The 23251-nt window shown below is 40.4% G+C and overlaps 1 pseudogene; it reads left to right on the top strand.

The window, feature by feature from the left end:
• Positions 1-7930: 7930 nt before the first annotated feature.
• The window catches only part of LOC138159828 (vitamin K-dependent protein C pseudogene), a 119990-nt pseudogene continuing 104669 nt past the window's right edge, over positions 7931-23251 (top strand).

The following is a 23251-nucleotide window of genomic DNA, read 5'->3' as shown; positions in this document are numbered from 1 at the left end:
AAAGCAGACTCCTTCTTCCTCAGTGAATTTTGCTTGGGATAGTGTAGAATGACAAGCTGAGGGATCCAGGGGCCAGACGCCGTTTGTCAGTGACAGCTGTTTAGACAGTTGGGGAGAGCCTCCCTCTAATTCCCTTTCCAGTCTTTGCAGCTGACCTTTTCTATTGCCTGTGACTGGCAGACTCTGGGAATGACCTCCAAAGTTAGACATTTCAGAGTCACTTTTGACTCATCATTATCCCAGTTCTCCAGCCGTCCAGACTGTTGCTTAAATCCAAAGCCTCTCACTTCTCATCACATATTAAATCCATCCTACATTCTCCCTCTTATAGCCCAAGATGTGAAGAACCATCTTTACTTCCCTTTTAGCCCCATTCTCAGCAATTTCAAGAGGGACCAGTCTTTGTATTTGGACCTGTAGTATCTAACATAGTACCCAGAATATAGTAGGTACTTTAAAAATGCTTGTTTAGTAATTGCTTGCTGTCAAATAATCATAAACAATTATTGACTATCAGAATTAACTGTCAGGGACTTTAGAATTAATGTAGTCCAAAACTTGCCCTAGTTAGTAGCTGATCTAGATGAGAACCCAACTTTCCTGTCTAATACTCTGTCCATTTACACTGTACTGTCTCTGACCTGCCCCTGTCTTCAAGGTATTATGCTATTTGAGACCTTTCATGATACTAAATATCAGACTAAAGATTCTCTCACTTGCTTGCTCAAAATCTCTACCCAAAGTCCATTGGATGTTCACTTTCCGTGTTTCCTCCTTCTCTGTAGTTTGTTCGAATACTCTTTTAACTCTACTCTAGGGCACAGAATCATAGGCTTTTAGCTCTATAGCTGGAAAGAATTTTTTAGATAGAGGTTATCTAGTAAAATTATTCCTTCCTTCCATTTTAAAGACAAAGAAACTGAGGCCCATGGAAATCAGGTGCCCAAGGTCATATAGGTTGTAATTATCAGCATCTATCACAATGTGTTTTAAGTCAAGGATAGGCTCTTCCTAATCCAGCACCCTTAACACTCACCACCCTTCCTATTCTTCATATAGTTCTTAAAGTCCTAGGAGACCCTATGTAAATAACTAGAAAAAGGGAGGCACTTTCCCCGTCAAAATGGAACTGCTCAATTCTGTGCCCTGCCAAAAGCACTTATCCCTTTGCTTGTGGTGACTATGTAGTGATTACAGAGTTGGCTGGCGCAGAAAGCACTGAATTAGGAGCCAGGAGACCTGCACCCTGATCTTGAATCCCAGACTTCATAAGCTTCAGGCAAATAACTTAGCCTGTAGCACAGTTTTCTTATCTGTGAAATGGGAATGATGATATCTGCCTGATCTTATAGCCTTTTGTGAGGGTCTAATGAGATAATGAAATACATCTAATGAGATAATCTGCACCTTGAAAAAAAAAGTGCCATACAGACACAGACTATTATTACAGCCAACATCATTATAATAATACCTGTGAATAATTGTGCAAATTGATGGAAGGAAGCAGGGATGAAGGCAATCTCAAAGACTGCTATTTTCTCAGCTTCTGAAGAGCCTTGTCTGAGTTGGTCACATACCTGGGTTTACTCAAAGGATTACCTTCCACTGTCTCCACCGTACTTGGCTTTTGTATAGTCCTTCAACAAACACTTAGTCATATCTCTACTATGGAGGAGGTACTCTTCTTGGAACTGGAAACAGACAAAAAAATGAAGCAGTTCCTACCCTCAAGGAGCTTATATTCTACAGGGAGGGAGGAGTGGTAATCAGTATAGATACATAGAAGATTAAATATAAACTAGATACAAAGCAAAGTCTGTTGGGGGGAGGAACTTGCAATTCAGGAGATCAATAATTAATTAACAAGCATTTATTAAGTGCCTACTATGGGCCAGGCATCAATTGGGCTTACTGTAAGACATGGTTCTTAAACTAAATACTGAATTTGTATTAGATGACCTCTAAGGTCCTGTCCAGTTCTAAATCCAATGGCCACAGTGAGAAGGTCAGGTTCTTCACACTCACAATGCCCCAAGACATTTAACTAGAGGTCACACATTAAACAAGCTATGGGCTTATCATGATTAGAGTAGCCTGTACAGTATGCATTAAAGACAATTGATCCCAGGATCATTTGGAACACATCTGCCAAACTCCCCTACTAACTTTCCAGTGAGTTGGGGTCCTTTATAAACCCTGCAATATGGCTTGGGTTCAGGGACTACAGACTTGTTTTAATACAAAGAGTAAAACATAATGGGAGGGTAATTATGCTACTTGTACAGCAACAAAAGTCAGATAATGTCTCATTAAAACCAAATATGAATGACTTTGGGATGATCTGAATCACTGCTTCCTTCTATTTTTATGTATAATTAATAATAATACATCTGCATGGTAGTTTGTTTTTTCAGTTCATTTCATATCAATTTTCTCATTAGAGTCTTACACACATACACACACTGTGAAGTATGACTTATTGTCCTTATTTTGGGTATAATATTGGGTCTCATCATCTGACCCTGTTCCTCCTTTTCTGAGGTTCAGTGTGGACTACATGTACAATTATGCAAGTCATGACTTAAGCCCCCACTAGCACAGACCACAAAACAGCCACGAATCTAAGAGTGAAGCATTTAAGACATAAAAACAATGTAATTAACAGAAAATAAAACAGAAAATAAATCTGCTTGTGCACAAGATTAAAAGAGACACAACCCCCAAAATGGAGCATCCTTCAGTGGGTGAAATAGAAAAATAAATAACCATAACATAGATGTGAGAAAGGTAAGGTCCACATAGAAAGCTATGAAAAATGAGAGAATGGAAGATCCCTTCTAGATGGGTTGTGTTGAGAGGCCAAAGAAAGTTTCACAGAGGAGCTAGACACTAATCAGAAAGAAAAGGAAGCATTTCAATAATGGAGATGGGTGAGTTCAGGCAATGTCCATTTCAGATATAAGACATAACATTAATCAATCAACAAACATTAATTAAGCACCGAGATGCTGCTTTATAGCGTGAACAAAGGCATGGAGATGGAGAAGGCAGGATGAGGACAGAGGCTATGGAGTAATCCAATTTGCTAGAATTTGGACAATCAAGTAGTGGTACTATAAGAAATGCTGGCAGTTTGGTTTCCACAGATTCTATAGGAAACATGGATGTTTCAAAAGAGATCCTGCACAGGACATGCAGGAAAGAGGGGTCTGAGTTAGGCTGGCTTGGACCAGTTGGGGGATGGTCACCAACTTTTCATTAACACGCATACTTAATGGGCAGGTCAGGAAAGTTGTAACCCAGAAGAGCTGGAACCAATCCTAGCTCTAAAGGGAGGAACACGGTGGCAAATTCAAATGGAAACAGCATAAAAGGGTTTGTATTTGTCTGATCCTTTGTAGTCTTTTTTTTGGGAGGCTACCCATTTATTCATTACAGAATAAATTTAAAATAAAGATAATGAAAACCTTCCTGGATCTCCGACAAGTATGGTTTATTCCTAGACAGAGCACAGAGAATGTGTATAACAGTCCTAAAAGATGAGAGTAGAAGGACACACTGATTGTGGAGGACTTTGATCATCAGGATGAAGTGTTCATAGAATAATCAAGCAAAGCTGTGTTTTTTTCATAATGGGCAATAATTTAAAAAAAGAGCCACTAAGAGTATCAGTCTCAATAAAGGCTGAAATGAACATATAAGATAAAGATACCTTTAAATATAACAAATGTTTCTGGTAATTTGGAGTCTTACTTAACTCTTCCCTCTCATTCAGCCCCCATAAACAATCAGTCATGATTATGCCTACACTACACACTTCTCTTATTTACGCAGTTTCTGCTCTAATTCAATCATGTATTGTCCCTCAGCTGGTCTATCATAATAGCCTCTGACTTGGTCTACATGTTTCCAGTCTCTCTCTAACCTGTCACCTAGCTTCCAAAATCATGTCCCAAAGCACAGGTCTGACCACATCCCTCCTGCTCTAACACTTCCAATTCCCTATCACCTCTTAAAACATCCTGGTATTTAAAACCCTTTGCTATCTGACTCTAGCCTCCTTTTTCTAGATTTAGTCCACCTTCCTTCCCTTTTTGCAGGCTCTTTTCCAGCCAAATTGGCTGTTTCTTGAATCTGATATTCCATCTCCTGTATCTTTACACAGGTTGTCCTGCCCTTCTGGAATGTACCCTCTTCCCATCTCTACCTCTTAAAATCCTTAGCTTTCCCTCAAGGCTCAGCTCTGGCACCACCCCATCCTCCTACACATAAGTGGCATTTCCTTTTTCAAATTGTCTTTTATTTACTTATCTGTTTCCAGCATATATCACAGTGCCTCACACATAGTAGGCATTTAATAAATGGTTGTGGACTTGCCTTGTTTTCTGTTGTGCTGGTGATCTGCCCAAAGGGAATATAAAATTTTAATCTCTGAAACTTTTTTTTCTCTTAAAGATCAGCCTTAACCCCAAACTACTCTGGCTCTCATTGATTGGCCTGTAATAGCTGCCAGGCCAAGCCCCACTTGGTCATTGTTTGGGCCCTGATTGGCTCAGAATGAATGTAAACAGCAATTATTTCTGTTTTGGCCAGAAACCCTGAGGTTCTTCATCTCCCAGATCTTTTTTTTTTTAAAGAGGCCATTCTTTGCCTCATTTCTTATTAAGCTTTAATCACTGAATGGGTGTTGCCTCAGTCAGACTGAGACCTGTTAAAGACCTTAGCTTAAAAAGACCAAGGTCCCCCACTGTATCCTGGGCCATCTCCAGTTGTACTGATCTGTATCTAGCCACTGGATGCAGGTGGTTCCAGAGGAGAAAGTGAGGCTGGTGACTTTGCACAGCCCTCCCTCACTTAAATCCAATTTGCTTGTGTGTCATGGCATCACCTTCTTGATGTCATGGTCCTCTTCAAAAAGGACAAACAGTACTTCCCTCTACTAGAGTGTAATCCCCTTGAGGCTGGAGACTGCTTTTTTCCTTGCATCTCTAGCACCTAGAATAGTACCTCTCACAAAGTAGGTGTGTCAGATTCCTACTCCAAAGGGCTCCATAGAAGAAAGTAAACCAGTTAATCCATGTGAAGGAAACCCATTCTTTTATTGGTAACTAACAGGGATGCTACATACCTTAGACAGAGACACCCAAGGGTCTGAGCAAATAAGAAAAGGTTCTAGAGTAGCCAATGATGTCTGCTTCACACTGGGTCTAACTAGGTTAGATAGTCACAAAGTAAGGTAACCCACTCCCTTCCTCACACTGTGGCTAGGATACTCACACATCTAAAACGGCACTGGGAAGGGACAGATAAAGGATGGAGCCGGGAATGGAACCAAGGCACCTTGAAGGCCAAGGAAGGAAGACATGATTATCTGGGACTCCTGGGTCCAAGCTTCAAGGCAGCACTAGAAGCTCCCAAATCAGCTCAGCGGAGGGGCTAACAGCCGATATTGGACTGGGCCTTTCAGGCCTTTTTATAGCATGGGGAGAGGTCTGGAGAGTGAGGTTGGGTTCCTTTCCCTGAGTTCACAGGCAAGGAGATACTAATCAGAAAGGACACAGTTTCTAGCCTGGAACATTCCAAGAAAAGAAGTTTCCAGATATTGTATGGGGGGGGCTGGGAAAAGGGGTTCAAAGAGAAGCAGGGTTAACAGAGAAGGGGCAGGACAGAATTAAGTGCAGACCAGATAGAAGGAAAGGACATGATTAAGAAATAGATAGCCTGTGGCATATAGAAAAGTAGGCCAGAAATTTTCTAGAACTAAATTACAGGGCTGTCCTATCAGAAATGTTTGTTGAATTAATTGAATAATACCCAAAGTTCTTTAGGATTCTAGAAAATATTTTATTCCTGTGTAAAAGTAATTTTTTGAAAAGGTCATTAAATATTCTATTTGAAATCCATTATCTATTATTTATGTGTTTGGTCAAAGCAGAGGTTAATGACTCACCCAAGGATAACTCAGCCAGTTTGGGTTAGAGGTGAGACTTGAACCCAGGCTTTCCTGGCTTTGATGCCACCTCTCTGTCCTGTCTACCACCCTGCCTCTCAACAATCTTCACATATAACAGAAACCCCCTCATTTGATAGATGAGGAAATTGAACCTCTGAGAAGTTAAGTGACTGCCCAGAGTCGCAGGGCTAGTTAGTGGGAAAAGACTATAGAGATCATCATACTCAACCCCTAGTTGTACAGATGGTGAAACTGAACTAGACAGACCCATAGGTAGAGCACTTGACTGCACACCAAGAGGTTCCTGCTTCATATTCAGATGCCCCCTCAAAAAAAAAAAAAGAAAAAGAAAGGCTTAATGTGTGCAGGTAATAGCTAAGAGGACAGCAATTACTTCGTTCTTCTGTCCCCCAAAGCTACATACTTTTATTATCATGTATATATGTGGGGGGTGTGTGTGTGGGTGTGGTTGTGGGTGTGTGTATGTGCACAGTGCATGGAATGGGGCAGGACCGGAGGGTCATCCATTGGCAAAAATCAGGTCCATGTGCTTAACGCTAAAACAATGATACCACTGATGTAGGACTTTAAAGATTTCAAAGTGATTTATACATCCTGATGTGCTCAATGACTTATTCAGATCCTTCCTGCCTCCTACCCCTACCACAATTGCCAATCTGTATTGGCTTTGGATCCTTCCCATATTTAGTTAACCATCTCAACTCTCAGTTTCCCTAGCAAACCTTTTCTCTGTTCTCTCCCCAAAGCCCTTCTTCCCTAATTCTGGCCAACTGCCCATATGGCATCTTAACCCCTTCCCCCCAACACCCACAATGCTCTTCATTTCTCAGTGCTTAAACACACTTAGAGCTCTATCAGCAGCACATTAAAGGAAGCAGAATCAGAAAGTTCCCAGTGGCATATTATTTTTTAGCCCCAGAAAACAAGAACTGAGTGGTTATAGCCACAATTGCAAATAGAAATCCACATAAATTATTTCTGCTCTTTAAGCTTGATTCAGTATGACAACTCCTATTATTGTTGACCCAAAGAATCACAGAAGCCCTCCTGTGTCCTGCTGTCAGGGATGGTAATCCACATGCTTCCAGGGAAATCCCTTCTCCATAGGAAGAATGCCTCGGTTAAGCCCCTTGCTGCCTGAGAGACCGTGATGGTTAAGCCTAGTGAACCTATCTAGAGGCAATCTCAGTAGTAGTCAGTTGCCACTGGGTGGCCCTTTTCCTAGGAATTAAAACAGTATCCCTCATGTTCCTGCCTGTCCACAGTGTTCTGCAAGCTACTATGTAAAATGAATCAGGAAGGAAACTGATAATCTTAGAAAAACATCAGAGTCAGGCCCACATTGGCATGCCTAGTCAGCCATGGTCTACTATTTAGAGCAAAACTGCTCCCCCACCCCCAATCCCTTGTTTAAATATGGTGCAATGAAATGGAAACACAATAAAGAATTTGCAGGCCTGGCTCTTTCCTACTCTCCAAATATTTCACGGACACATGGTCAGGCCACTCTGTCCCTGCACGTCTTATCCCACATCCTCCCCTCCCTATAGCTAATAATAACTATTTATATAATATGTATATAATGCTTTAAAGTTTGCAAAGCACTTTCCATACTAATGTATTCAATCCTCACAACAGCCCTGGGTGGGGGGTGCTTTATTATCCTCATTTTACAGAAGATGAGGAAACACAGTAACGTTAAGTGACTTACCTGTGGTCCCAGGTCACGGAAGTATCTGATACAGGATTCAAACTCAGGAATTCCTTGACATTCTGCCCACTGAGCCATCTAGGGGCCATATCATTAGGGAAATCTGACATTTATTTGGGACTCCCCTTCCCTGTTGGAATAGAACTGGACTTTTAAGAGAGTTCCTACCTTTTAACACAGTCTTAGAACGTATTCAAGGATCCTGCAATAGAAATTTTGTAGTTTTTAAAACTATCAAGTGAAACATGTTCAGCTTAGGTGTGGGGGGGAGTTTACTCCTACCAACAGTACCGCTAACCAGCACCACCACCACCACCACTATTATGACAGCAGTGGGGACAAAGACGGTGAAGATGATGATGATGATGGCTGCTACTGTTGCTAATCCTACCACTGGGGAACAGGGACCAAACTTGATTTCACAGGTCCAAGGTGCCCCCTCTACCAATGTGCGGTAGTGAGTTTCCTGCAGCTTAGAGTCCTGGAAAGTTACCTAAAGCACTGAGGTTGTAAGAGATGTGCCCCTGGGCACACAGCCAGTAAAAGTCAGTTTTCTTGTGCACATGTTTTTTTTTTTTCCTCTTAAGCATAGGCAGCATGGTGAGGGGGCACAATGGATAGCCCACTGGCCCTGGAATCAGAAGACCTGAATTCAAATTCATCCTCAACTTACTAGCCGAGGGATTCTGGACAAATCATTTAAACTGTCTGCCTCAGTTTCCTCAACTGTAAAATGAAGATCATAATAGCAAGCTACCTCACAGGATTGTTGTGGGACAGATGAAATAATATTTGTAAAGCACTTAGCATGGTGTTTGGCACACAGAGAGTGCCTGACAAATGCTTACTGACTAACTGAAGTATCTGGCAAAGTCAAGATCTGAACCCAGGTTTCCTGATTCCACGTCCAGTACTCTTTCGGTTACACTATGCTTTCCATCAGAATATGAGCTCCTGGAGGGCAGGGATGATTTTTACCTTTCTCTGAATCCCTAGGGCTTATCTCAGCACTGGTACACAGTAAACACTACCTAAATGCTTTCCAGCTGACTCCCCTAAGAGGCTTGGTAAGGGTCAAAAAATCATAAGGATGGGCATCAGTGCCAGCACGGAAGGAGATATTTAAATGATACTCCCTCACCTAGCACCAATGCATGAAATGATGCAACAGCAAGGGAGTTAAGTATTGCATTTATATAGAGCGATTCAAGGTTTTCAAAGCACTTTGCATACAGTATCACTTTGATATTCACAACAACCCTGTAAGGTTAGGTGTTATTGTTCTTCCCATTTTACAGATAAGGAATCTGGTGCTGATTAGGTTAAGTGACTTGCTCCAAGTCACTCACCAAGTAAGAGTCTAAGGCAGAATACCCACTCAAGTCTTCTCCTGACCCCAGGTCTGGCGGTCTATCCACTTTATCACCTAACTGCCTTAATACCAAGTGCCATGGTATGAGCCAAACCTATGCATTCAGAGCCTGTTCTATGTGGTCCGACATTCTGCATGTTTTTGGTCCTAAGAAATACATATACACATATGTATGCATGTACTTGTTTATGTATGTATGCATACACACATAAGCATACATACTGTAAATAAGGATGATTTCATTATTGTTTTTAGGGTTTAGTCCCAAGGATCCATGCCCATGGCAATATCTAGTTTCCAGGTGTTAGATAATAACTCCCCAAATAGCCCCAAGGATCCTAGATAGTAATTTCTAGAATCATAGTGATAGGCAGTTCTATTGAGGCTGCACTGTGGATACAGAATGACATAATGTGATACTTACTATGCTTGCGTTGAATGATGTATTGCTAAAATTAACCTGTGAGCTTAATGTTGCCAAGATACTTTCTTCTGGTCAGTGAGCAGGGAACCCATAGGGGACCATGACAGTGTAATGCTGTGTGTGCCTTGACCAGCTCCCATCAGGGGTGCTTGCCTCAACTGGGCCCCAGTGAGGCTTAGGGGATCCCCTGGGAGTTGCAGTTTCTACTATATTCTTACTGGCCCCTGAGAGAAGAGTGATTAGGGAATATTCTAGGAGCTGATGCTCTCATTATGAGAAGATTAGACTAGAATAAAGTAAGATTTTTAACCCCTCCAAAGTTGTCTTCCTGTCCTTCCTATCTGCCCAAATCAAGAATGAACCTGTTAGAGGCTGGAGACCAAAAACCTAAAGTGACTCCTGTGTGTTATTTGTAAAATGCATAAACACATGCACACATATAGACACTTACACAAAATACATATATACAATGAACATACACACATGTATAATACACATGCATGCACACACATATAACATACATATTTATGTATATACAACCACAATAGGTAGATACATACACAAACACATAATACATACCACATATACGCATGTATTCATATATATACAAATATGCATACCAAAACATGCAATATATACACCTACCAAACATGTGATATACAGAAACATATACACATACATACAGATATCTATGCAATACACATATACATAAATATGCACATACAACCCTCATTTCACACTTAAAAATCAAACTGGACATGAAGCTAATATTGCCCATAAGGAAGAACTGTTACATTGATGAAACAAGGCTAACCTTATGTTACAGCCTCTATTGTTGGTGTTTGAACTTCCAGCCTTTTCTCTCTGCTAATGGAAGTTCAGGCACTCATCAGAAAGTGAGGAATAGATCTTCTGCAGGACAGAGAAACCCACTCAACACAGATGACGTCATGTTGCATAGGAAGCCATGACTACGCCTCTATGTATAGTCAGCCCTGGTCAAGATCCTCGGTGTTTCATCCATCCCTATGAGCATTTTTCAGACTATGCCTTTATTCAACACTGCATATGGCAGCTGAGGTCAGAAACAGGATTTTTCATTACATATGTCCTGGAGATATTCGGCAGCTGCCAGTCAGACTTAAGCTGTTTGCCAATTACAAAGTCCATAGAGTATAAATTGGGGAGGAGGAGAAGGGAGCGCATGCCAACATCAAGTTATCTCAGTTGCCTTAACTGGGCATTAAATAATCATTTGGCCTGGAACACATTTTTGCCATGGCAGAGTGAACCAGTATGTATAAAGACTTTGCTAAAACATTTGGTTGGGTCAATCCAATTTTGTGGTGGATATAAAATACACACATACACACACATTTTTTCTTCTCCAAATCCTCATTTTTTGGAGGGAATGAATGACAGATATAGCCAAATAAAACTCTAATAGCAAACACTGAAATCAACATATTTATAAAAAATTCTATACTAGTATAACATAAGGTAATTAGGGGGAAAGGAATAGAACCTAAATCTTCTAAAATGTTCATAGCATCTCTTTGTGGTGGCAAAGAACTGGAAATTGCAGGGATGTCCACCAATCGGGGAATGGATGAACGAGTTGTGATTTATTATTGTGATGAAATACTACTGTGCTATAAGAAATGATGAGCTCAATGACTTTAGAAAAACACAGAAAGATATGCATGAAATAATGACAAATTAAATGAGCAGAACCAAGAGGACATTGTATATAGCAAAAGCAATATTGTTTTAAGAATGACTGAGTGAATAAGTTATTTTGATTATAAACATCCAAATCAACTATAAAGGATATATGAAGAAAGATGCTATATGCATCCAAAGAAACATAGATGTATAGAATAATTTTACACACACACACGTGTGTTAATGGTAGTTATCTCTAGGGCAGGGTGGGGGAAGGAAGAAAAAGTAAATTTATGTGACAATTTTGTTGTATATTTTAAAGGAATAGCAAGTTGTGCACAATAGCTTTGCAGTTTCATGTGCAATCATCATCTGTTTTTGTACTACATTTTAGAAATGTTTGTTTTATTCCATAAATTCCTAGATCTGCTTTTCTAAAGGAAAGCAACTCAAAATGGGTTAGCAATCTTACTTTAATCAATCAAACATATATCATTTATCTAGTTCAGGGGAAAAAGTCAGCACCCTGAACTTCAGAGAATACAAACAAGTTACAAGCAGAAGTTACAAGCAGACAGAAACATATCAGCAGATAGGCTTCCAACTGTCTGACCATCGCATCCATACCTAGTCAGTTACCATAGAGGGAAGCACCAACAACTGGGATTTCAAAGCTGGGGGGCTCAATGGCTGCCCAGAGTCTTGTCTGGTCAAATCACACAACTCTTATCAAAGTGAGTGCTAGAACAAAACCTCACATCAGGGTATATATAGCCTTCTCCTGGCTCAGAGAATGTAACAACCGTCTTGACCCACTGCCCGATTACAAAGTAACAACGTGTGGGCATTCCTGAAAAACAAGCCTCCTGATATAGGCTCCATGTGACCACATTCAGCCTATTAGGGGGCAGAGTATATTTTCAAATCGGGGAAGGTTCTCAGAGTCACTTAAGCTTATCAAAGGGCCAAGGGGCAGGGAAGATCTTCAGATTCCCATTCCCCTAACACCACCTTGGTTCCTTAAATCTTGACCCAAGGTAGTGTGTATGATAACCAGAGCATTATGGGAGTTGAAAAGAAGCTTGTTACCTTAGTTCCATCTAGTTCTTTTGCATTTTTGTTAAATTTAATCCCCAATATGTTCTGAAGTATCATAGACTAATAATTGGGTGTTTATAAAGATTTAAATGAAGCTTCTAGCCCCAAGTCAGATTGGGGATGAGGATCAGGGAACAGAGCCCAGCAAGAGGAAACAAAATTCAAAGGATGAATGAACTTTATTCTAAGCATTCTGCTGGGTATGAATGTAGATCCCTTAGCCCTAACTGACAGAACTTAACCCTCTTCTAGTCCTGTAGTGGATGGCACCCTAAAAGCCACACTCCAGTAGATGGGAGCAAAGAGCAAAGCAGTAGAGATTCCCAACAGGGGAAATATTTAGCAGCAGAAGCATCCAGTAGTGCAAGAATGTGCTGAAAGAGACAAAGAACCCAGTCGAGCTGAGGAAGCTATTGACCTGACAATATAGTCAGATGACACTGGCAGCTTTGTTGTATCAGAAGTTTGAGTTGCTCTGGCCACAGGGGTATACCTGCACCCTGGCCATAAATAGTCCTACCCATGTGCCTTGAAATGCATGTTCCCTAGTCAAATATATTCATTACATACGTTCCCTCCCCAACTGGTGCAGAAGCAGGAGAGCATATATCTGAGGGGAAAATTCCTTGTCATTTATCTTGCTGTGCTGTTTAATTAAATGTCTTTTGCTTTGAACTATTGTGTCCTTTGATTGGCGGGTAAATGATAAATGTCTGTGGGGGCTCATGAGCTATGGTTTTAAGTGGGGATGCTAATCCACACCTACCATAGACCTTAAATGTAGGATAATGTTCAAGGGACAAGATCTGGGGTGTATACTAAACATTTGAAATTTTGATACTATGGACTATAAATTTCCCAGTAGATTCAGAAAACCATAAACCAGGATGGTTATGCATACTGTCACCATCATATAGTGTCAAGACATAGAGTACACTCTGAGAATATATAGCCACAGTGTTGAAAATCCAGTGCATAGTTATGAGAAATTAATTTTCCTTCTATCCCCTTGCTGCTAAGACTTATAATGTGTTACCCTGTGTCACACACACTCTTTCCCCTTAAATCCACATATATTCGTGGTGGGTTTGTAGGCTGTTAATTTACTGGGAAATTTGTGATCCCTTGAGTAAGAAGACATACTGAATGTAATAATCCCGGTCTGATTGAGGCCAAAGTAATCAAAATGTAATTGCTGTAGATTTGCTCATTTTATGCCTATGTTTGACTGAAAATAGACAGTAAGTCAAGAAATAATGATCTGGAAGAAATGCTTCCCTAAGGTAGACAGAGGTATGAAGAAATGGATGCTTCTGGAGATGTTGTGGGCAGAGAAAGCAAGAAGAGACAGGATGAAATTTTGATAAGACACGCACATGACAATCCTTTAAAGCAGAGAAAGTTTTGGAGGAGCAACTGGAACAGGCTGTACGAAAGAAGGTTTTTTTGGACTATCTAAGGCTGTCTGTAATAACCCATATGCTACATGTGTATTACTACTATGCCTGCTGAGTGATGAAGGTGTAGAATGATGTAGTTATTCTCAAAGTGATCATGCCTTTGAGCAGCTGGCCAGAGTTAGAGACAAGGAAAGCCTTTCTTTGCCAATTGGCTGAGAAGGAGGCACTAATTGTAACCTTACCAGTGAGTGGGGTTAGGCAAATTGAAATGGCCAGCGCCAAGATCTCTCATAGTATCATGGGGAAAAGAAGGAATCTGACTTGAGGCTTAGAAAGGAAGATATGCAGATGGCATTTCAACCAGCCAAAGGTAGCAGTTTAGCCTGATGGGAACCAGGCCTAGGCTGGACCAAGATCAGAATAAAGCTCATTTAGATTTGTTGCTATTGTTTTTCTAGTCAATTAACTGTTTCATTATAATTTTCTTTATTTTTAAAATGTGTGTGTAATTATCAAACATTTATTCCCCCCACTGGAAAAACAAAACAAAACAAAACCCTTATAACAAATAATCAAAATTAAGCAAAACAAATTCCCATATTGGCCAAAAATGTGCTTTGCATTCTGCATGTTAGTCCATCAACTTATCTGTCAGGAAGTAACATGCTTTATCATCAGTTCTCTGGAATCATGTTTAGCCATTCCATGGACAAGAGTTCTTAAATCTTTCACAAGTGTTCATTTTTACAGTGTTGATATTATAGTATAAATTGTTCTCTGCATCCATCCATATGAGTCTTCGCAGTACTCTCTGAATCTTTTTCTTAATTTCTTCCAGTATAATATTATTCTATTACTAATCAGCTCATTTTTGAAAACACTGATTTCTTGTACCATGTTACATGTGCTGTAAATTTCACTCTTCTCCTTTTAAACATATCTCTTATTAAACTCAATTATGGCTCAGGTTTCAAAAGGGCACAGAATAGTGAATATCCAGTGAAGGAGACAGAGCAGTGGCATGGAAGGAAAAGAATGAGGGTGGGGAAGCATTAAGCTAATAGGATTTGTCAGATTGGCAGAATTTAAAGAAGCAGGCTTGAGGGCTAACTCCCCAGGGTCATCATTAAGGACTCACCTGAAAGACATGGACTTTGGCAGCGTCTCCTGCTTTCTTGGAGCAGAAGCTCCAATTCATCCTGGTCACTAACTTAGTCTCACACTGACCCTAGTCATGGCTGCCTATAGACACAGGTGATGAACTATGGCTGTTCCTATTACTCTAAGATCACAAAAACTAAGTGGCTGATGAGAGACAGAGACACAGAGATACAAAGACAGAGAGACAGACAGACACAGAGACATTCAGTTGGAAGACCAAATAAAACAGAATGGAAGACATTAGACAAGGAGTATTCAAAGGGTACCAAATATTATATAAGGCTCTTATGCTTCAGTGACTTCCTAGCCAAGTTGGGATGGGGATAACCAGTTCACAAGAGTGTGCCAAATGTTGCCTATGCTATTTATAAAAGGGAAGAAGGGGTTATACCAGGCAGATTCACTTGTTCCATCTTCAAGCCTCTTTCCTGACTCCTGTGAGCTTTACCCAGCCGCTCTAGAGCATCCCTGTCACAAACTGTTCAAAAGTCAAAGTTTCCAATACTAAGTGCCTAGAACTGCAGACGAGAACTCTTGATTAATCACTCCCTTTAGCCAACATTCTATGTCTCTGCTGTTTGCATTTGTCCAGGCTGTGTCCTCTTCTTGTGGCCATTTTCCCTCTCCAACCCTGCCTCTTGGAATTCCTAGCACCCTGTCCTGAAATTCCTGAAATGCCTTTGACCCCACTATCATCTATCTATCTATCTATCTATCTATCTATCTATCTATCTATCTATCTATCTATCTATCTATCTATCTATCTATCATCTATCTATCTATCTATCTATCTATCTATCTATCTATCTATCTATCTATCTATCATCTATCTATCTATCTATCTACCTATCTATCTATCTATCTATCTATCTATCTATCTATCTACCTATCTATCTATCATCTATCTATCTATCCATATATATATATATATATATATATATATTTGCTTATCTTTGTAAGAATTGTTTCCTCAAGTAGAAAGTTCCTTGAGGGCAAGAACTGCTTTCATTTTTGTTTTTTCATGTCTAGCACTGAGCAAAGAGTAGTTATTTAACAAATGCTTGCTGAACTGAATAATTGAAAAAAAAATCATTTCTTGAGTGTTTGCTAGCTAGATGATTTCACCATCTAGATTTGGAGTCAGAAATACCTGAGTTCAAATCCTGCCTCAGACACTTACCAGTCATGTGACCCTCTCAGTCTCAGTTTCCTCCTTCATAAATGGAGGGGATTGGCCTCCTGTAAAATGAGAAGGGTGTCCTTCCAACTCTAAATCTATGCTCCCATGTCCCAGGCATATTGTAGAACTGACATGAAGATAAGCTAAACAAGCCTCATTATTTGAATTGCATGCCTGTGAGTTACCTACTTTGTTTTTCACAATGCTTACTAAAATGAGATGCCCTCCCAAGGCAGCAAAACCATTTGTGTTTTTTGAACGGCTGCCTGACTGTGCCATGATCAAGTCTATGTGGGTGGTTAAAGGAGGATACCTCAGGAGGATTCCAAAGAAGGATGGGGTCACAGACCCGGGACGATGGGCTCTGGAGGGGTAGCAGTAGAAATTTAGCCTAGAGGAAGAACAATGAAGCCTTTTGGACATTGCCCTGGGCTGTGTTTCTTGCCAGTCCATCAGCCCCAAGACAAGAAAGGGCTATATAATAAGCTGGCAATGACAATCCTGAGAGCCCTGCGCTCTCCGGGGTTCTTAAATCTCTTCCAAGAGTACCAAGCCACTGGCAAGTTCCCCCTTTCCATTTTCCTGAGTCATTTCCCTGTACAAGGCCAAGGTTCCCACCCACCTGCTCTTCCTCACCATCTGCTGTGAGAGCCTTTTTTAAGCAAAGGTAAATGGGGAGCAGGGATTACAGCCAAGGGAGGAGGAAGCAACAGGGAAAAAAATCATTTGGGAGTCCTTAACATTCTCAGTGGCCTGAAAGAATTCACCTTTTGACCCTTTTAGAGTTGGAGCTCTGCTACATTCCAAAAAATAGCAAACCATAGAACAAAAGGTTGGCAGCACTTTTCCCCAAGGGATCATTGTCCAGGCTCTGGAGCTCCTGAGTTAGAATACTGTTTTCTCTCATTGGACCAAAGCATCATAGATTTAATAATAGCTAGCATTCATGTAGAGCTGTAAGATTTACAAAACATGTTACAAATATTATCTCACATTATCCTCACAACAACCCTGAGCAGTGGGTGATATTATTATCCCCACCTTACAGATGAGGAACCTCAGGTGAACAGAGGTTAAATGACTTGCCCTGGGGTGAGACAGCTAAAAAGTGGCTGAGGCTGATTTAAACTCAGGATTGAGCTGGAAAAGGAAATGGCAGACCACTCCAATATCTTTGCCAAGAAACCCCTGAATGGGGTCGTAGAGAGTCAGACACAACTGAAAAGACACAACCACCACCACCACTACAACAGCTACTACTACTACTACTACTACTACTACTTTCTGACTCCAGACCTAGCAATCTATCCACTCCACCACCTAGTTGCAATCATAATAATAGTTGCTCACATTTATAGTATGATTTAAGGTTTGCAAATTGTTTTACATTTATTATCTCATTTGTTCCTGACAGCGACCCTATACTTACCATTTTACAAATGAGGAAACTAAGGCAGACAGAAGTTAAGTGACTTGTCTAGTATCATATAGTTATTAAATGTATAAGGCAAGATTTGAACTCAGGTCTTCCTGATTCCATGTGTAGCACTCCTATCTACTGCACCGCCTAGCTGCCAAGGAATAACAGCAAACATTTATACAGTGTTTTAAGGTTAGCAGAGCAACTCATACACATCATATTATTTGGTCCTTATAGCTATCCTGGTTGGTAGGTATCCCCATTTTTACAGATAAGGAAACTGAGGTAAAGAGAAGTTAAGTGGCTTATCCAGGGTCTCATAGCCTGTAACTGTATAAGGCAGAATTTGAACTCAGAGCTCCTTGACTCCAAGTCCAGAACTCTATGCATGACTCCATCTAGCTATCTGAATTTAAAGGAACCTTAGAGGCTACCTAGTCTAACCTCCTCATTTTATAAATGGGGAAACTGAAGCATAAAGAGAAGTGGCTTGAAAATAATAGTAATAATGACCCAGGTAGTGAATGTAGGCATTTGAGCCTGGGTCTTTGGACTCAAAATGCAGCCCCTTTCCATGGCACCATGCTACCTCTCTAGTCTTCTTGAGAAAAAACCTTGAATCTCAACACTAGGTGCCGAGAGTTCAGTGTTACGTCAGTGCTTCTGGATTGCTTTTTAAGATGTCTTCCCCTTGCGTCAGCTTGCTCTTTGATTCGAGCCCTACCCTAAAGTTGAGATGCTGAGTTTGCTCTCTCTTTGGGCTGCTTACCTTTCTGTTCCGCAATTGCTCATTGAAGGGCTGCTCTCAGCTCATTCCCTCCAAAGGCATACATGCCAGTGGCAACCAAGAGCCTGAGGAAGAATGGGTCAGCCCCAAACTTCCATCACTTTGAGGAAAATGACTCCTCCTTTATGCTGTGCTGAAACTGGGTCTACAGATGCAACCTCATGTAACAAGACTGGAATAATTCACCACTCATCCTCATTTTCTTGTCTTCTAGGCTGGGGATCTTGTTAGATCCCCAGGACTGGGGGAACCCATTCTCCTCCTTGTTCCTAGAAGTATCATGGTGCTTCCAAACAGCCAGTTCTACTTTACTCCCTACCCCTCTCCTTTTATTCTTCTCCCTCTACCCTAAAATAATGGATGCTCTTTGAGTGCAGGTACGGTTTCATGTCTGTTCTTATACCCTCAGTTCCTAGCACATGCAATATATGGCATGTGGAATTTGGAGTCAGGAATACTTGGGTTCAAATCCTACCTCAGACGCTTACTAGCTGGGCACCCTGGGAGAGCCACTTTTACTTCTCTGAGTCGCAGTTTTCTAATGTGTAAAATGAGGGGCTTGGACTAGATGACATTAGGTTTTCTCTCTGTTCTATGGTGATGATCCTATCCTTTAGTTCTGTGTGGGGTACAGGGACCCCAAAAGTGCAGAGACCCCAAAAATCCCCTACCCAAATTTTATAAAAACTTAGAGATGTCTCAAGGTAAGAACAGGAAGCTTCTATTCAGTTCTCAGGAGAAGAGGGCATCACCTCCACCAGGAAGGGCTGATGGAAGGAAGCCTGTTACAGAAGACAAAGCAAGGTTATAAACCCTAGGGCCAACCAACCTCCTCCCACCACTATCTCTTATTCCCACTGGCTGGGAGTTGGGCTTACAGTCTAGGCACAAAAAAAGACAAAGAACAAGGAAACAGGGTATAGCCAATCCAAGAGTACATATCCTTGTTTGGCAAACATAATGCTGATGTGGCAGTAAGGGAGGGGGAAGGGTCCTGAGTTGTGTACTTTCTTAGGGAACCAGAACTTAGGCCTGTCTGATCTTACAAAAGTCTGTCTCTAGTTTTGAGATAGTCTCTCTCTCTCCCCACCTTGAGTAGTTTTCACAGAGAGTGTATCCCACTCAGTTCTGATATGGAGAAGTGGAGGCTGGTGGGGGGCTTGTAGGTCTGAATTAAAGTCTGAGAGTTAAAGTAGATGATTAAGGTATCTCAAATTCAGTTAATATGATGCTACCTAGAAATCATCAGGCAACTGTGGAAATTATTTTACTGTAAAAAAGATATGAGAATTACTTATAATTAGCATATAGATTATATACAAATAAAGCTTAAGTACTTTAGGGCAGAGGTGTCAAACTGGAAAGGTACCTGTAAAACTCTCTTAAACTAGATTAAAATGTAATTGGGGAATACTTAACAAAATAAATGAGAATACAATACAACATGTTTAGTCATGTCAGACTCTTCAAAATTCCATTTGAGGTTCTCTTGTCAAAGACACTGGAGTAGTTTGCTATTTCCTTCTCCAGCTCATTTTACAGTTGAGGAAACTGGAGCCAACAGGTTAAGTGACTTGCCCAGGGTCACACAGCTGGTAAGAGTCTGAGGTCAGATTTGAATCAAACTTCAGATCTGGCACTCTATCTATTTCACCACCTAGCTTCTCCATAATACAATATAAACAATGCTAGTTTTGGTTTTTTTCTAAGTCAATAAGCCAGCTGCATGGATTTGCTTCTATTTGGGTTTGATACCACTATTTAAGAGTACCTTTAACTTCTGTATCCCCTTTAGCACTTAGGGCAGTGCCTTATCCATAGTAAGGCTCAATAAACATTGGACTGATTGAGATATTTATTCTCTTAAGTGTTTTCATCATTCTTCCAATAATTGATGGAAGTTGGAATGACTGGAATCAGAACCAGGAAAATGTGTTCAAATCCCACCTCTAAAACTTACCAACTGTGTGACGATGAACATATTACCACCTCTCAGAGTTCTAGACAACTCTCTAAGACTATAATTTGCAGAGAATATGCCAACTTACATTAATAGAAGGATTTCCCTCACTCAGGAGTTCTCTATATTGATGAAATCCAGTCTCTATCCATATCTATCGCTCAGGTTCAGTCCCCATATTTATGATCCTATTTATACTTTTGAAGAATAATGCTTTAAAATGCATAAAATAAAATGCATCCAATTACAAAGGGAACCAATTCTACTGAAATAGTTGTTAAAATTCTTCTTAAAATTTCATGGATCCAAGGTTAAGGACTGTCAAATCAAAACACTGCAAAACCCAGGTCCGGGACAACACATGAGAACTAGGCAACGTTAAAGTATTGTTCTTAAGGGCTATAGTTTTCTTAATTTTAATTATTCCTCACAGGATGGAATACTATTGTTCTATAAGAAATGACAAGCAGGATGCTTTCAGAAAAACCTGGGAAGACTTTTATAAACTGATGCAAAGTGAAATGAGAAGAACTAGAAGAACACTGTGAACAGTTATATTAATATTGTATGAAGAAATACTGTGAATGCCTTAGCTATTCTCAGGAAAACAATGATCCAAGATTGTTCTGAAGGATTTGTGATGAAAAATGCTATCCAGAGAAAGAAATAATGGAGTCTGAATGCAGATTGAAGTATATTTTTAAAACTTTATTATTCTTGGGTGTTGTTTTTTTTGTTTTGGTCTGTTTTCTTCTGCAACTCAGTTTTGCGTGACTGCACATGTATAATCTATATAACATTGCTTTCCTTCTCAAGGAAGGGGGAGGGGAGAAGAGGGAGGGAATTTGGAACTCAAAATTAATTTTTAAAACTTTTGTTTACATATAATTAAGAAAAATGAAATAAAATTGAATTAAAAATACTTCACAGGAGAGAAATAATTTGGAACTTCCTAGTTACCGAAACACACTGAATCTGACCTTATGATATGTCACCCTCATTTAGCAAAGGGAATTCCAAATTCATTGTCTACTACTTCTAAGGATCAGCAAAACTAAAATTTAAGGGGAAAAAAGGTCACAACACAACACACCAATAGGAGTGTTTCACCATCACTGACATATCTTTCCATACCCATCCACTGCAATATTAAGGCAGTTGTCTCCAAAGTAAGAGATGGGTTTTTATGGAGGCAGTGGCTTGATCCCAAAGACTGTGTGATCAATCAATCAGAGGGTCAGAAGATGGGGGTATAGCACAGCACTGGACACACAGTAGTCAAGAAATACTTGCAGTTGGGGTGGCTAGGTGGCACAGTGAGTAAAGTGTCGGCCCTGGAGTCAGGAGGACCTGAGTTCAGTTCCGGCCTCAGACACTTAACACCCACACAACAAAACTAGCCATGTAACCTTGGGCAAGTTACTTAACCCCAATTGCCCTCCAAAAAAAAAAAAAGAAATACTTGCAGAATGTAGGCTGCCTATCGGTCTGTCTGTCTACCTATCATTTATCAATCATCCATCTGTGTATTGTCTATCTATCCATCCATCATCTGTTTGTTTTCTAGTTTGGACATGTAATTCCTTAGTGTGGACACTCCCTTTATCAAAATTTATGTAACTCCTTAGTAACTTATCTTCTTAGAGAGATGGCTGAGGAACTAAAAGTGACTTGTCCAAGGTCACATTATCAGTACCTGTCAATGACAGGATTTGAATCCAGGTTTTCCTGACTCCCAATCTAGGAATCCATTCATTATACCCCACTACTACTCATTGCAATATGTAGGCAAGGATACTATATATATATATATATATCTGTCTGTCTATACACACCCACACATTTGTATACACACAGAAACATATGTATATATACACATGTATGTATATGTATGCATGAAAAAGCTTTATTCTTAACTCTAGTAATAAAAAAAGTTCTAGAATTGTTTTAAGAACATGCTACTGATTGCTCAAGGAAAATGGCTTCCATGGAATACTTGCTTCCTAGTTAAACTACCCTCCTTTTCCTCACCAAATTCCCTTGTAGGAAAACTTAAAGGGGGAGGGTCTCCAAGGCAAAGCAGCTTGCCAAGATGACATAATATGGCCAAAGGCAAATTCAGTCTCTCCTGAGACTCTAATGCCCATTCCGCACTAGACTTGGAGGCATTTTTAGTTTAAAATCCCTGTGCTAAATGAAATAGAAATCTAAACTTCAACAAAGAATAATTGTGTTCTTTTATGAATATTTCAAGAAGAAATTCTGTAAAAACAGATAGCATCCTTCTTATCACTGGCCTTCTTGCAGTTCCTCACATACAGCACTCCATCTCCAGTCTCCATACTTCTGCATTGGCTATCTTCCATCCCTGGAATGCCATCCCCCCTCCTCTGTCTCTTAGAATCCCTACATTTCTTCAAGACAGCTCAAATGTCACCTTTTGCAAGATACCTTCTTCCACCCCAGATGCTAGTTCATGGATCTCTTTCTAACCATGTTCTCTCCCCCGTGAGTACCCCCCCCCCCTTGAGGACAGGAACTATCTTTGCTTTTTCTTTGTGTGCCCAGCATTTAGGACAGTGCCTGGCACAGATCAAGTTTGGAATAAATTCCAGTCAATTTATTGATTGGTCTTCCTTCTCCCTTACACTCCCCACCTTGGATAAATCCTGCTTAGCCTCTTAATGATCGAAACCTAAAGTGTACATGTAGATTCAGAACAGAAAGCTATGACTGTATTTTAGAACTAAAACAAATCCTCTACTGCGGTACATGGAAACTAGCTGCTGACAGAGGAAAACGAATCCCATCTGCAATAAACTGAAGGATCCCAAGTCTCCAGCTGGAATTTATGTGTGCTTTGGTCCATAAAATATGAGTAGCCACAATTCCTTACACTCCCTTAGCAACTGCTAGGAGCAGACAGTGCAGTAAATGGCCATAGCATAGATGTTCCAGGGCTTGGTTTCTCACTATCATACCTACCCTTCTTCTCACCCAAAGCAGAGCCCTGCTTTCAGCAGAAGGAAGGATAATGTGAGATGGCAAGGGAGAAGAAAAATGGGTTCTTGATGAAGTGCTGTAGGGAACTGCATCAGA

The sequence above is a fragment of the Petaurus breviceps genome, unplaced genomic scaffold, assembly GCF_028583685.1.
Source record: "Petaurus breviceps papuanus isolate PSGF00001 unplaced genomic scaffold, PetGlider_PUasm1.0 178, whole genome shotgun sequence".
Taxonomy (NCBI): domain Eukaryota; kingdom Metazoa; phylum Chordata; class Mammalia; order Diprotodontia; family Petauridae; genus Petaurus; species Petaurus breviceps.
Note: the sequence above shows the minus strand (reverse complement) of the source record. Positions and strands in the feature narration are given on the sequence as shown.